The sequence below is a fragment of the Cibotium barometz genome, chromosome 10 (genome assembly GCF_041138505.1).
Source record: "Cibotium barometz isolate CiBa-2024 chromosome 10, ASM4113850v1, whole genome shotgun sequence".
In the NCBI taxonomy this organism is placed as follows: Eukaryota; Viridiplantae; Streptophyta; class Polypodiopsida; order Cyatheales; family Cibotiaceae; genus Cibotium; species Cibotium barometz.
In genome coordinates this window covers 6,520,879-6,537,559 of record NC_141055.1, presented here as the reverse complement: position 1 = coordinate 6,537,559, position 16,681 = coordinate 6,520,879, and the positions used below count along the sequence as shown (strand labels likewise).

Sequence of the window (16,681 nt, the reverse complement as noted above, 5' to 3'; positions counted from 1 at the left end):
AAGAATCCCCTTCCTTGAACACCCGACTAACCAAGGTTGTCTAAATTTAAGAAGAAGAAGAAAAGTTGTAATAGAGTATTGGCTCAAGAAAAAAACAAGCCAAGTGAATCCTAGAAGAAAGGGAGGATAGCCAATAACCTGACCTTAAACAAGTACTAAATCACTTACAACGTAGATGATAGAGTTGTTATGCACATCAGGGCTTAATGCTTTACAAAAGGTCAAGCCGGTGTCTTCTATGATGTCCACAAGAGGTTAAAGAAGTAGATATTGCAAAACCTGGAGAGGATCCTTAACCAGTTACATTGTAAATAATCTTACTCTGAATGAGAGGACCCTTAACCAGTTACATTGTAAATAATCTTACTCTAAATGAGAGGATCCTTAACGAGTTACATTGTAAACAATCTTACCCTAAATGAGAGGATCTTTCACAAGTTACGTTACAAATAATCTGACTCTCTAAAGGAGAGGATCATTCTGAATAATCTGACTCTCTAAAGGAGATGATCCACATTGAAAATAGCCTTATTGTAAAGGAGATGATCCTTAACCAGTTACATTGAAAATAGCCTTATTGTAAAGGAGAGGAAAGATCTAATTGATCTCTTGAAATAGTTCAAAGATTGTTTCACATGGAAATACATAGGCATGGTAGGATTTTCGCTTCAGGTAGTACAACATACCATACTCATACATTAAGTGAAATAACATCCTTACTTGATGAATTTGAAATGTTTTTGGGGTATCCAAGGGGGAAATTAACAAACTTGTGGATGCAAGTCCATGAAATTAATTAGCCCATTGTTGTAGTGCCCCCCCTCCCCCCAAAAAAAAAAGAGTGTGTGTGTGTGGATTTAGAGAAAGTTAATGCTGAGACGTGAAGAGATAATTATCCATTTCCATATAAGAGAGTAGCAAGAAATGAATCATACAACTTTTTGGATGGCTTCTTAGGATACTTCTCCTCACGATACTATGAAGCGTACAACTTCTTGGATGGCTTCTTAGGATACTTCTGAGGATACAACCAAGTATCCATATCCCGAGAAGAGTAGCATGAAATGGATTTTGCCACACAATGAGGTACATGTGCTTATAAGATCATGCCATTTTGGCTTAACCAACACCCCATCTACTTTTCAAAGATTGATTGTGTGTGCATGTGTCTATAGCTTACAAGGAATATCTTTGATAATTTCTTGAGTTCATTGATGATCTTTTGTTCATTCACACTAAAACCAACATTTAGCTTGGGCAAGTAACGTGCTATGAAGAGGTCAATTGCATCGGATATCATTAAATCCTCCCTAATGCCAGTTTTGGGTGAACATAAAGTAATCCTTGGTGGTCACATTATGTCCAAGAATGAAATCTCTATAGATGAGGGTAAAGTTGAATTGATTTTGGAATTGCCACCATATGAACGAAATATAAAGGAGTGTACAAAGCTTCATGAATGGATACATAGGGTACTACCGAAGATTCGTTGTGTTCTATGTGAAGCTTTCATTGTGTTCTATGTGAGGATTTCCATGCCACTATATTTTCTACTCATAGTTTTTTTAGCTGAGCCTTCCAAACCATAGTAGGCCACCCGGGAGATGCGAGCAGCAAGACGGGAAAGTCTCAAGCATATAATGCATTTGGTGAGGTGGCTCCACGTGTGGTGTGTTTATAACCTACATGCGGTGGGCGTTTATATGCGTAAGGGCTTTATAGGCAACGCGGGGCACCCATCTTGTCTCGTCCCTTCGGGGACATCTGATAAAATTGGAACGATACAGAGAAGATTAGCATGGCCCCTGCGCAAGGATGACACGCACAAATCGAGAAATGGTCCAAATTTTTTTTGGTTTCTCTTCTCTTTCTTTCTGTCGTTTTCTCCCTTACTCAGCGAAGGCTCTCTCTCTGTCTCTGTGCTGCTTTTTTTTTTTTTTGGGGGGGGGGGGGGGTTCGTTTTCGCAGGCGGCGGGCGACGACGCATCTCTGCTCTGATTCTTTGCAAGCTTGCTCTGCACGCGAACGTTCCCACAGGGTAAGAAATTCGCTTGCGTCTGTCTAGTTGTTAGAAATGTGTACTCTCTCTCTCTCTCTCTCTCTCTCTCTCTCTCTCTCTCTGTGCATGCTCGCGGCGGAGCAGCATGCTTGCGTCTGTCTAGTTGTTAGAAATGCATCGCGATGGAGCAGCACGCGAGTGGCAGCAGGCAGACATATCTAAAGACTCACAAGAGCTCATGTCCCATCCCATGAGATTAAGACCTTGAAAGACATATAAGAGTAGTATCTAGGCAATGCTGTTGAGGCGTGTGCAGTACATCCAGTACTCTGGTTGTTAAAATTTGGTGATGGTGTGTGAGCCAGAGGGATTGAAAATCAACCACTCACTCTCGTTCCAAGGGACATACTGTTAAGACTCAAAATGATGCATACGCAAGGAAGGGAAGAAGCCATCCCTTGTAGACGAACTTCATTAACTCAGCTTGCCTTAACTGAGCTCCTCCTTTTATATATATATATAATCTGCATCTATCCCCTCCTTGGATTGCACATCTTTCACCCCTCACCCTCAATACGACCTAGAATTAAGTGCTCACATATGGTTGTATGGCTCTGCACACGAGAAAAACGGCGGGCTCTAGCCTTTAATAGACCTCTACCTTTTCCCAAAAAGGATATAGACCCCATAGGCAACAACGCAAGATGCAAACCAAGGCTTATATATGCATTTACACACTCATGAACTAGAAAGATGTAAAAGCGAGAGAGAGAGAGAGAGATGTGTGTGAGTCCCCTCATCTCTATAAATAGATCGGTTGTCTCTCAAAAACAAGTCATGTTTCTCTCCTCTCCACACTGGTCACAAGCTTCCACCTCTTGGGCTTACAGGTTCTCTGACCACCTCCTCCTTATTACGAGTACAATCTCTTAAACATAGATTCACTCCTTCATCTTTTCTCTCCAACACTTCACCGCCGCCGCAGTCCTTGCTTATTCATTAAGCCTCTCTCTAGTCCTCTCTATAGTGTGGACATACTTTCAAATCATCTTCGTGAGAGATTAGAAAAGCCACCGGTTGCGCAGATAGATTGTCCAACTATAGTAATTCTAGAAAGAAATTACAAGAACATGGTATATGGTATCCTTTTTTACACTAAACTTGGTGATTGCGCAACGGGTACATGATATGCATGGTATCTAGTTTTTCATTAAGCTTGGAGATTGTGTTCCAAAAATTCACTCACATGGTACCCAATTTTCTACACAATTCAGATATTGTGTCTCGAATCTGGAAATATATGATATTGATTTGACAGTAGAAATGAATGGCTCTTAAATATTTTAATCAAATGTTCCTTGTTTTTATGCATAATTCAAATATCATGTATTTAAAGGACACACGTATCCATTAATACAAAACTTGATTCTACTTCTACGTGGAATCTAGATATCATTAATACAGTTTGGGCACACCGTATAGCTGAATTTCTAAAGTTCTTTTACTTCTACGCGTAACTTCTAGATATCATCAATACAATCTAGGTGTAAATACCTAATCTAATTCCTAAATCTCGGACCCAATCCCAAGCAGGGATTGAATGCCCAACAAGAACTCAACCAATGCTTTTTATAGCCAAGAAAAATCCCATCTGGACTGGTCGACCTGTTGTGCCAGCCACGTCCCTGGACAAACCCCTTTCACATGCTATAGCCAACTCAAATAAAGCTCCATAAAAGCTGGCTGATAGCCTCATGGGTTCCTCGAGTGCCTTCCCTGACCACACCTAGCTGCTATAGTTCTTGAATTAAGACGTGATCTAGTTTTAATCTTATTCTTTATCTTGTTGCCTTTCAAGGAAATAGCTATGGGTTAAGCTTGGACATGTCTAACACATGACATCCCCCTCTACTAAACTTGATGATGGGATTTCGACTTCTACTCTGGGATGACTGCCATCATCCCATTGTCTATTTACGCAGTCCCAACTTGTCATCCTTCCCTTCCTGGCAACCTTTTCACTAAAAACCTGGCCCGATCTGCAAATCCACTCCACCTGTGTGATGAAGATCTATGTATTTGTTTCATCATGTCCCCTTTCCCTTCATGCCCTGTCGTCGTCGCTGAACACTTTCTCTGGTCTTATTTTCCTGATGAGTATTAGCGCTCTCGCTCCACCCCTTGGAGGATCACCCTCCCTTGGAACCGTTGTGCCTGAGAACCTTGCCTAGTGTGCCCTAAGTTGCCCATGACTCACAGGACTGTCATTCCCTTGGGCCTTGTGGAGCTGCATCCTCAGCACTCAATTTCTCATCGGACTTGCCTGCGTGAGCTTTCTGGTCTGGAGTAAGCTTGGGTGCATTAGTTGAGTTCTTGGAACCAGAGCCTCCCGTGCTCTGTCCTGTGGAAGACATCGTCTAGTTCTGGCCTTTTCCCCCATAGGTGGTTGCCTTGGGAGTGGAAGGCTAGGAAGTCTTGGGCTTTCTGCCATTGTACTTGATTTCAACGCTTTGTGCAAGCGAGAGTGCATCCCCAAAGTGGATGGTCGAAACATACACACTTCCCATTGGATTTGTGTGTCAAGGCCATAAAGGAACTACCCTTTCTTGTCCTTGTGAGATATGCCCGATATTGTAAAAGTAAGTTCAAAAGAGTCTTATTTGCAAATTGTAGGACTGGTTAAGCATTTTGACGTGCCCTCCTAAACTTGTCTTCGAGTCGCTCAAGGTAATGGGGCGATAGAAACCGCCCCTTAAGATCGTGGACAAACTTATCCCAGACATAAGCGGCCATACCTAATCCAGTGTGGCCATGAGCCCGCTGGGTCCATCAAGGAATGTCCTCACCTTCCAAGTACCAAACTAGCCAAGAGGAGGGGACGAAGAAAAAGGGGCTGGAAAATGGATGCGCTCTTCCATGGCCAAGATCTACACCCTTTGCTCTTCCAATTTGGTGCTCTATTCAGTGATTGCTCGCATCATCTGCTAGAACATATCATGCACTCATGTCTGCCACCCGCGAAGGACTATCTGGTGCTCTTTGTTCTGAAGTTTGTCTCTCTCTTTGTTAAATCTCCCTATTGTAGCAGGAAAATGCACTCCTTTTCTGAAGCCCAATCTAACCATCCATTATGCGTGTGGGAGATTTCCGGAGGCTTTTGGAGGCTAAAAACCAACTGTCCTTCTAGGGGACAGGAGTCACACCAAAAGGGGTGGCCCACCAGAGTGTAAAAACCAACCACACAAGCACCAAAAAAAAACTTTCTTTTTTTCTAGTTTTCTGGCTAATTCTTCACACTTGAAGACAGTTCTAATACCAATGTAACATGAGGAAGCAAGCTCTGGGAGTCTTCTTTCAGTCCTAAACACCATCTTGGAACATGCTTGATTCAAAACGCATACAAAAGATAGAGAAGAGAGAGAGATAGCTAAGTATTCAGTATATTCATAATGTACAAAAAGGAAGAACAAGTATTGTAGCCCTTAGCTGCCTTCAAAAGGTGTAAATACCTAATCTAATTCCGAAATCTATGACCCAATCGCAAGGAGGGATTGAATGCATAACAGGAACTCACATAATGCTATTTATAGCCAAGTAAAAGCCCATCTTGATTGGCCAACCTATTGTCGGCCGCCGCCAAGTCCCTCGACAAAACCCTTTCGCATTCTATAGCAGCAGCTGACTCACATAAAGCTCCATAAAAGTTGGCCGAGAGCCTCGTGGGTTCAGCCAGCGCCTTCCTTGACCACACACCTAGCTACTACAATTCGTTAAGCAAGTCATGATCTGGTTCTAATCTTATTATTTATCTTACTACCCTTCAAGGAAATAGCTGTGAGTTAAGCTTGCACATGACAAGACAAATCGAGCGGCGGTACCCTTCTCGCCACACCATCCATCGGTGGGGGTAGCTCCCATGCTCCAACCCTAGTCTTATGTGATTGTCACCTCCTGCCTCCACTAAATAATTGCTTAGCCCCTCCACAACCACTCACTTATGCCCAAACCCCCTGAGCCTAAGTAAATACATTGACATATTCCCATGGTCCCACCTCCTCTAGTAGTACTAAGCTAGTACACTCCCAACTTATTATCCCTATCTACCGACTATGTCAACCCCTCAATCAGTCCCAATCTACCAGAACCCAATGGTGTAGTTGCTCTCCTTTAAATTCCCAGCATATGGGGCTCGACCATTAAAAAGAAACACCCTTTGGCTACCTGTGTGTGCAGGTGCAAAGTAGGAATGGTGCAAAGTAAAACTAGGGCAAGTCAAAGTACTCAAATAAAAACTATGTCAAATTCATGGTTTAGTGAGGCCCAGGCGACCATGTTGTGAAGGACTGTTCAAAGAGAAGCTTGATTAGTGAGAGTGATGCAACTAGCCAAGAGGAGGGGACAAAGAAAAAGGGGATGGAAAATGGCTGCGCTCTTCCATGGCCAAGATCTACACCCTTTGCTCTTCAATTTGGTGCTCTATTCAGTGATTGCTCGCATCATCTGCTAGAACATATCATGCACACTCATGTCTGCCACCCGCGAAGGACTATCTGGTGCTCTTTGTTCCGAAGTTTGTCTCTCTCTTTGTTAAATCTCCCTATAGTAGCAAGAAAATGCACTCCTTTTCTGAAGCCCAATCTAACCATCCATTATGCGTGTGGGAGACTTCCGGAGGCTTTTGGAGGTTAAAAACCAACTCTCCTTCTAGGGACAGGAGTCACACCAAAAGGGGTGGCCCGCCAGAGTCTAAAAACCAACCACACAAGCACAAAAAAAAAACTTTCTTTTTTTCTGGTTTTCTGGCTGATTCTTCACACTTGAAGAAAGTTCTAATACCAATGTAACATGAGGAATCTCTGGGAGTCTTCTTTCAGCCCTAAACACCATCTTGGAACATGCTTAATTCAAAACGCATACAAAAGATAGAGAAGAGAGAGAGATAGCTAAGTATTCAGTATATTCATAATGTACAAAAAGGAAGAACAAGTATTGTAGCCCTTAGCTGCCTTCAAAAGGTGTAAATACCTAATCTAATTCCGAAATCTATGACCCAATCGCAAGGAGGGATTGAATGCATAACAGGAACTCACAAAATGCTATGTATAACCAAGTAAAAGCCCATCTTGATTGGCCAACCTATTGTCGGCCGCCGCCAAGTCCCTCGACAAAACCCTTTCGCATGCTATAGCAGCAGCTGACTCACATAAAGCTCCATAAAAGTTGGCCGAGAGCCTCGTGGGTTCAGCCAGCGCCTTCCTTGACCACACCTAGCTACTACAATTCGTTAAGCAAGTCATGATCTGGTTCTAATCTTATTATTTATCTTACTACCCTTCAAGGAAATAGCTGTGAGTTAAGCTTGCACATGACAAGACAAATCGAGCCGCGGTACCCTTCTCGCCACACCATATATCGGTGGGGGTAGCTCCCATGCTCCAACCCTAGTCTTATGTGATTGTCACCTCCTGCCTCCACTAAATAATTACTTAGCCCCTCCACAACACCACTCACTTATGCCTTAACCCCCTGAGCCTAAGTAAATACATTGACATATTCCCATGGTCCCACCTCCTCTAGTAGTAGTACTAAGCTAGTACACTCCCAACTTATTAGCCCTATCTACCGACTATGTCAACCCCTCAATCAGTCCCAATCTACCAGAACCCAATGGTGTAGTTGCTTTCGTTACATATGGGGCTCCACCATTTAAAAAAAACACCCTTTGGCTACCTGTGTGCAGGAATGGTGCAAAGTAAAACTAGGGCAAGTCAAAGTACTCAAATAAAAACTATGTCAAATTCATGGTTTAGTGAGGCCCAGGCGACCATGTTGTGAAGGACTGTTCAAAGAGAAGCTTGATTAGTGAGAGTGATGCATGCATACAAAAAGGTAGCTGAGTGCATAAAGCGGGGAGGCTATGCCTACTCGTGTACTACTGAACCTCCTCTAGAGATGTCTTAGAATTTTGGTGATCATTAGGATGATAGACTTATGAGGAGGCATGCCTGTTGAAAAAGAGGTAGAGGGAGAGTAGACACACACACAGGAGCAAACCCTAATGTATATTGCAAACCCTAGCCATAGAGTTTGTCTCTCTCTTTGTTAAATCTCCCTATTGTAGCAGGAAAATGCACTCCTTTTCTGAAGCCCAATCTAACCATCCATTATGCGTGTGGGAGATTTCCGGAGGCTTTTGGAGGCTAAAAACCAACTGTCCTTCTAGGGGACAGGAGTCACACCAAAAGGGGTGGCCCACTAGAGTGTAGAAACCAACCACACAAGCACCAAAAAAAAAAACTTTCTTTTCTTCTAGTTTTCTGGCTAATTCGTCACACTTGAAGAAAGTTCTAATACCAATGTAGCATGAGGAAGCAAGCTCTGGGAGTCTTCTTTCAGCCCTAAACACCATCTTGGAACATGCTTAATTCAAAACGCATACAAAAGATAGAGAAGAGAGAGAGTTAGCTAAGTATTCACTATATTCATAATGTACAAAAAGGAAGAACAAGTATTGTAGCCCTTAGCTGCCTTCAAAAGGTGTAAATACCTAATCTAATTCCGAAATCTATGACCCAATCGCAAGGAGGGATTGAATGCATAACAGGAACTCACATAATGCTATTTATAGCCAAGTAAAAGCCCATCTTGATTGGCCAACCTATTGTCGGCCGCCGCCAAGTCCCTCGACAAAACCCTTTCGCATGCTATAGCAGCAGCTGACTCACATAAAGCTCCATAAAAGTTGGCCGAGAGCCTCGTGGGTTCAGCCAGCGCCTTCCTTGACCACACCTAGCTACTACAATTCCTTAAGCAAGTCATGATCTGGTTCTAATCTTATTATTTATCTTACTACCCTTCAAGGAAATAGCTGTGAGTTAAGCTTGCACATGACAAGACAAATGGAGCGGCGGTACCCTTCTCGCCACACCATCCATCGGTGGGGGTAGCTCCCATGCTCCAACCCTAGTCTTATGTGATTGTCACCTCCTGCCTCCACTAAATAATTGCTTAGCCCCTCCACAACCACTCACTCATGCCCAAACCCCCTGAGCCTAAGTAAATACATTGACATATTCCCATGGTCCCACCTCCTCTAGTAGTACTAAGCTAGTACACTCCCAACTTATTAGCCCTATCTACCGACTATGTTAACCCCTCAATCAGTCCCAATCTACCAGAACCCAATGGTGTAGTTGCTCTCCCTTGAATTCCCAGCATATGGGGCTCGACCATTTTTAAAAAATACCCTTTGGCTACGTGTGCAGGTGCAAAGTAGGAATGGTGCAAAGTAAAACTAGGGCAAGTCAAAGTACTCAAATAAAAACTATGTCAAATTCATGGTTTAGTGAGGCCCATGCGACCATGTTGTGAAGGACTGTTCAAAGAGAAGCTTGATTAGTGAGAGTGATGCATACATACAAAAAGGTAACTGAGTGCATAAAGCGGGGAGGCTATGCTACTTCTGAACCTCCTCTAGAGATGTCTTAGGATTTTGGTGATCATTAGGATAGACTTATGAGGAGGCATGCCTTCAATTTTACTATGACATTACCAAGAGTGCCACATAACCTACTATGGACAAGTTAGTGTGTGGGAACATACAAGAGTGTTGAGACACATACTTGACTTTGCACAAGAAATTTGCCAAGCTGTGTGGACTATTATCACATTTGTGTTGTGGAATAATGGAAAACTTTTAAAGGTTGATCTTAAGACATTGAAAACTTATCCCATAGGTGGAGGGTTATTTTGAACAATTGAATAGTTTGGTTTAAGTTTGATAGTCATGTCATGAGAGAACTGAAATCATTAATGAGGGTAATCTTATAAGTTGTGCTTCCAAAACTTATCCCATGGGTGGAGGGTTATTTTGACAAATTAAATAGTTTTTTTTCAAGTTTGTTAGTCACATCATGAGATAAATGGAATCATTATTGAGGGTAATGCTTATCAGCTACTTCCAAAACTTGACTTTTTTTTAAGAATTGAATACACTTATTGGTAATTTTTGTTATGATGCCCAAGGTAGTTACCAAACACCTAGATGTTGAACTTGTGAAGCAATATGCCGATGAGTCAAGGAAGCATGTAGAGTTCAAGGAAGGGGATTATGTATTCTTAAGAATCCCCTTCCTTGAACACCCGACTAACCAAGGTTGTCTAAATTTAAGAAGAAGAAAAAAAGTTGCAATAGAGTATTGGCTCAAGAAAAAAACAAGCCAAGTGAATCCTAGAAGAAAGGGAGGATAGCCAATAACCTGACCTTAAACAAGTACTAAATCACTTACAACGTAGATGATAGAGTTGTTATGCACATCAGGGCTTAATGCTTTACAAAAGGTCAAGCCGGTGTCTTCTATGATGTCCACAAGAGGTTAAAGAAGTAGATATTGCAAAACCTGGAGAGGATCCTTAACCAGTTACATTGTAAATAATCTTACTCTGAATGAGAGGACCCTTAACCAGTTACATTGTAAATAATCTTACTCTGAATGAGAGGACCCTTAACCAGTTACATTGTAAATAATCTTACTCTAAATGAGAGGATCCTTAACGAGTTACATTGTAAACAATCTTACCCTAAATGAGAGGATCTTTCACAAGTTACGTTACAAATAATCTGACTCTCTAAAGGAGAGGATCATTCTGAATAATCTGACTCTCTAAAGGAGATGATCCACATTGAAAATAGCCTTATTGTAAAGGAGATGATCCTTAACCAGTTACATTGAAAATAGCCTTATTGTAAAGGAGAGGAAAGATCTAATTGATCTCTTGAAATAGTTCAAAGATTGTTTCACATGGAAATACATAGGCATGGTAGGATTTTCGCTTCAGGTAGTACAACATACCATACTCATACATTAAGTGAAATAACATCCTTACTTGATGAATTTGAAATGTTTTTGGGGTATCCAAGGGGGAAATTAACAAACTTGTGGATGCAAGTCCATGAAATTAATTAGCCCATTGTTGTAGTGCCCCCCCTCCCCCCAAAAAAAAAAGAGTGTGTGTGTGTGGATTTAGAGAAAGTTAATGCTTAGACGTGAAGAGATAATTATCCATTTCCATATAAGAGAGTAGCAAGAAATGAATCATACAACTTTTTGGATGGCTTCTTAGGATACTTCTCCTCACGATACTATGAAGCGTACAACTTCTTGGATGGCTTCTTAGGATACTTCTGAGGATACAACCAAGTATCCATATCCCGAGAAGAGTAGCATGAAATGGATTTTGCCACACAATGAGGTACATGTGCTTATAAGATCATGCCATTTTGGCTTAACCAACACCCCATCTACTTTTCAAAGATTGATTGTGTGTGCATGTGTCTATAGCTTACAAGGAATATCTTTGATAATTTCTTGAGTTCATTGATGATCTTTTGTTCATTCACACTAAAACCAACATTTAGCTTGGGCAAGTAACGTGCTATGAAGAGGTCAATTGCATCGGATATCATTAAATCCTCCCTAATGCCAGTTTTGGGTGAACATAAAGTAATCCTTGGTGGTCACATTATGTCCAAGAATGAAATCTCTATAGATGAGGGTAAAGTTGAATTGATTTTGGAATTGCCACCATATGAACGAAATATAAAGGAGTGTACAAAGCTTCATGAATGGATACATAGGGTACTACCGAAGATTCGTTGTGTTCTATGTGAAGCTTTCATTGTGTTCTATGTGAGGATTTCCATGCCACTATATTTTCTACTCATAGTTTTTTTAGCTGAGCCTTCCAAACCATAGTAGGCCACCCGGGAGATGCGAGCAGCAAGACGGGAAAGTCTCAAGCATATAATGCATTTGGTGAGGTGGCTCCACGTGTGGTGTGTTTATAACCTACATGCGGTGGGCGTTTATATGCGTAAGGGCTTTATAGGCAACGCGGGGCACCCATCTTGTCTCGTCCCTTCGGGGACATCTGATAAAATTGGAACGATACAGAGAAGATTAGCATGGCCCCTGCGCAAGGATGACACGCACAAATCGAGAAATGGTCCAAATTTTTTTTGGTTTCTCTTCTCTTTCTTTCTGTCGTTTTCTCCCTTACTCAGCGAAGGCTCTCTCTCTGTCTCTGTGCTGCTTTTTTTTTTTTTTTGGGGGGGGGGGGGGTTCGTTTTCGCAGGCGGCGGGCGACGACGCATCTCTGCTCTGATTCTTTGCAAGCTTGCTCTGCACGCGAACGTTCCCACAGGGTAAGAAATTCGCTTGCGTCTGTCTAGTTGTTAGAAATGTGTACTCTCTCTCTCTCTCTCTCTCTCTCTCTCTCTGTGCATGCTCGCGGCGGAGCAGCATGCTTGCGTCTGTCTAGTTGTTAGAAATGCATCGCGATGGAGCAGCACGCGAGTGGCAGCAGGCAGACATATCTAAAGACTCACAAGAGCTCATGTCCCATCCCATGAGATTAAGACCTTGAAAGACATATAAGAGTAGTATCTAGGCAATGCTGTTGAGGCGTGTGCAGTACATCCAGTACTCTGGTTGTTAAAATTTGGTGATGGTGTGTGAGCCAGAGGGATTGAAAATCAACCACTCACTCTCGTTCCAAGGGACATACTGTTAAGACTCAAAATGATGCATACGCAAGGAAGGGAAGAAGCCATCCCTTGTAGACGAACTTCATTAACTCAGCTTGCCTTAACTGAGCTCCTCCTTTTATATATATATATATAATCTGCATCTATCCCCTCCTTGGATTGCACATCTTTCACCCCTCACCCTCAATACGACCTAGAATTAAGTGCTCACATATGGTTGTATGGCTCTGCACACGAGAAAAACGGCGGGCTCTAGCCTTTAATAGACCTCTACCTTTTCCCAAAAAGGATATAGACCCCATAGGCAACAACGCAAGATGCAAACCAAGGCTTATATATGCATTTACACACTCATGAACTAGAAAGATGTAAAAGCGAGAGAGAGAGAGAGAGATGTGTGTGAGTCCCCTCATCTCTATAAATAGATCGGTTGTCTCTCAAAAACAAGTCATGTTTCTCTCCTCTCCACACTGGTCACAAGCTTCCACCTCTTGGGCTTACAGGTTCTCTGACCACCTCCTCCTTATTACGAGTACAATCTCTTAAACATAGATTCACTCCTTCATCTTTTCTCTCCAACACTTCACCGCCGCCGCAGTCCTTGCTTATTCATTAAGCCTCTCTCTAGTCCTCTCTATAGTGTGGACATACTTTCAAATCATCTTCGTGAGAGATTAGAAAAGCCACCGGTTGCGCAGATAGATTGTCCAACTATAGTAATTCTAGAAAGAAATTACAAGAACATGGTATATGGTATCCTTTTTTACACTAAACTTGGTGATTGCGCAACGGGTACATGATATGCATGGTATCTAGTTTTTCATTAAGCTTGGAGATTGTGTTCCAAAAATTCACTCACATGGTACCCAATTTTCTACACAATTCAGATATTGTGTCTCGAATCTGGAAATATATGATATTGATTTGACAGTAGAAATGAATGGCTCTTAAATATTTTAATCAAATGTTCCTTGTTTTTATGCATAATTCAAATATCATGTATTTAAAGGACACACGTATCCATTAATACAAAACTTGATTCTACTTCTACGTGGAATCTAGATATCATTAATACAGTTTGGGCACACCGTATAGCTGAATTTCTAAAGTTCTTTTACTTCTACGCGTAACTTCTAGATATCATCAATACAATCTAGGTGTAAATACCTAATCTAATTCCTAAATCTCGACCCAATCCCAAGCAGGGATTGAATGCCCAACAAGAACTCAACCAATGCTTTTTATAGCCAAGAAAAATCCCATCTGGACTGGTCGACCTGTTGTGCCAGCCACGTCCCTGGACAAACCCCTTTCACATGCTATAGCCAACTCAAATAAAGCTCCATAAAAGCTGGCTGATAGCCTCATGGGTTCCTCGAGTGCCGTCCCTGACCACACCTAGCTGCTATAGTTCTTGAATTAAGACGTGATCTAGTTTTAATCTTATTCTTTATCTTGTTGCCTTTCAAGGAAATAGCTATGGGTTAAGCTTGGACATGTCTAACACATGACATCCCCCTCTACTAAACTTGATGATGGGATTTCGACTTCTACTCTGGGATGACTGCCATCATCCCATTGTCTATTTACGCAGTCCCAACTTGTCATCCTTCCCTTCCTGGCAACCTTTTCACTAAAAACCTGGCCCGATCTGCAAATCCACTCCACCTGTGTGATGAAGATCTATGTATTTGTTTCATCATGTCCCCTTTCCCTTCATGCCCTGTCGTCGTCGCTGAACACTTTCTCTGGTCTTATTTTCCTGATGAGTATTAGCGCTCTCGCTCCACCCCTTGGAGGATCACCCTCCCTTGGAACCGTTGTGCCTGAGAACCTTGCCTAGTGTGCCCTAAGTTGCCCATGACTCACAGGACTGTCATTCCCTTGGGCCTTGTGGAGCTGCATCCTCAGCACTCAATTTCTCATCGGACTTGCCTGCGTGAGCTTTCTGGTCTGGAGTAAGCTTGGGTGCATTAGTTGAGTTCTTGGAACCAGAGCCTCCCGTGCTCTGTCCTGTGGAAGACATCGTCTAGTTCTGGCCTTTTCCCCCATAGGTGGTTGCCTTGGGAGTGGAAGGCTAGGAAGTCTTGGGCTTTCTGCCATTGTACTTGATTTCAACGCTTTGTGCAAGCGAGAGTGCATCCCCAAAGTGGATGGTCGAAACATACACACTTCCCATTGGATTTGTGTGTCAAGGCCATAAAGGAACTACCCTTTCTTGTCCTTGTGAGATATGCCCGATATTGCAAAAGTAAGTTCAAAAGAGTCTTATTTGCAAATTGTAGGACTGGTTAAGCATTTTGACGTGCCCTCCTAAACTTGTCTTCGAGTCGCTCAAGGTAATGGGGCGATAGAAACCGCCCCTTAAGATCGTGGACAAACTTATCCCAGACATAAGCGGCCATACCTAATCCAGTGTGGCCATGAGCCCGCTGGGTCCATCAAGGAATGTCCTCACCTTCCAAGTACCAAACTAGCCAAGAGGAGGGGACGAAGAAAAAGGGGCTGGAAAATGGATGCGCTCTTCCATGGCCAAGATCTACACCCTTTGCTCTTCCAATTTGGTGCTCTATTCAGTGATTGCTCGCATCATCTGCTAGAACATATCATGCACTCATGTCTGCCACCCGCGAAGGACTATCTGGTGCTCTTTGTTCTGAAGTTTGTCTCTCTCTTTGTTAAATCTCCCTATTGTAGCAGGAAAATGCACTCCTTTTCTGAAGCCCAATCTAACCATCCATTATGCGTGTGGGAGATTTCCGGAGGCTTTTGGAGGCTAAAAACCAACTGTCCTTCTAGGGGACAGGAGTCACACCAAAAGGGGTGGCCCACCAGAGTGTAAAAACCAACCACACAAGCACCAAAAAAAAACTTTCTTTTTTTCTAGTTTTCTGGCTAATTCTTCACACTTGAAGACAGTTCTAATACCAATGTAACATGAGGAAGCAAGCTCTGGGAGTCTTCTTTCAGTCCTAAACACCATCTTGGAACATGCTTGATTCAAAACGCATACAAAAGATAGAGAAGAGAGAGAGATAGCTAAGTATTCAGTATATTCATAATGTACAAAAAGGAAGAACAAGTATTGTAGCCCTTAGCTGCCTTCAAAAGGCGTAAATACCTAATCTAATTCCGAAATCTATGACCCAATCGCAAGGAGGGATTGAATGCATAACAGGAACTCACATAATGCTATTTATAGCCAAGTAAAAGCCCATCTTGATTGGCCAACCTATTGTCGGCCGCCGCCAAGTCCCTCGACAAAACCCTTTCGCATTCTATAGCAGCAGCTGACTCACATAAAGCTCCATAAAAGTTGGCCGAGAGCCTCGTGGGTTCAGCCAGCGCCTTCCTTGACCACACACCTAGCTACTACAATTCGTTAAGCAAGTCATGATCTGGTTCTAATCTTATTATTTATCTTACTACCCTTCAAGGAAATAGCTGTGAGTTAAGCTTGCACATGACAAGACAAATCGAGCCGCGGTACCCTTCTCGCCACACCATATATCGGTGGGGGTAGCTCCCATGCTCCAACCCTAGTCTTATGTGATTGTCACCTCCTGCCTCCACTAAATAATTACTTAGCCCCTCCACAACACCACTCACTTATGCCTTAACCCCCTGAGCCTAAGTAAATACATTGACATATTCCCATGGTCCCACCTCCTCTAGTAGTAGTACTAAGCTAGTACACTCCCAACTTATTAGCCCTATCTACCGACTATGTCAACCCCTCAATCAGTCCCAATCTTCCAGAACCCAATGGTGTAGTTGCTCTCCTTTAAATTCCCAGCATATGGGGCTCGACCATTAAAAAGAAACACCCTTTGGCTACCTGTGTGTGCAGGTGCAAAGTAGGAATGGTGCAAAGTAAAACTAGGGCAAGTCAAAGTACTCAAATAAAAACTATGTCAAATTCATGGTTTAGTGAGGCCCAGGCGACCATGTTGTGAAGGACTGTTCAAAGAGAAGCTTGATTAGTGAGAGTGATGCAACTAGCCAAGAGGAGGGGACAAAGAAAAAGGGGATGGAAAATGGCTGCGCTCTTCCATGGCCAAGATCTACACCCTTTGCTCTTCAATTTGGTGCTCTATTCAGTGATTGCTCGCATCATCTGCTAGAACATATCATGC

General features: G+C 42.6%; 2 non-coding genes across 2 annotated transcripts; both read left to right on the top strand.

Moving 5' to 3' along the window:
* Positions 1 to 1,748: 1,748 nt before the first annotated feature.
* LOC147634488 (U6 spliceosomal RNA) lies at positions 1,749 to 1,851 on the top strand. Its single transcript, XR_015266846.1, has one exon. It is a non-coding gene; the product is annotated as a U6 spliceosomal RNA (small nuclear RNA).
* A 10,062-nt stretch (positions 1,852 to 11,913) lies between these two features.
* On the top strand, positions 11,914 to 12,016 carry LOC147634487 (U6 spliceosomal RNA). The gene has a single exon (XR_015266845.1). It is a non-coding gene; the product is annotated as a U6 spliceosomal RNA (small nuclear RNA).
* The last annotated feature ends 4,665 nt before the right edge of the window (positions 12,017 to 16,681 follow it).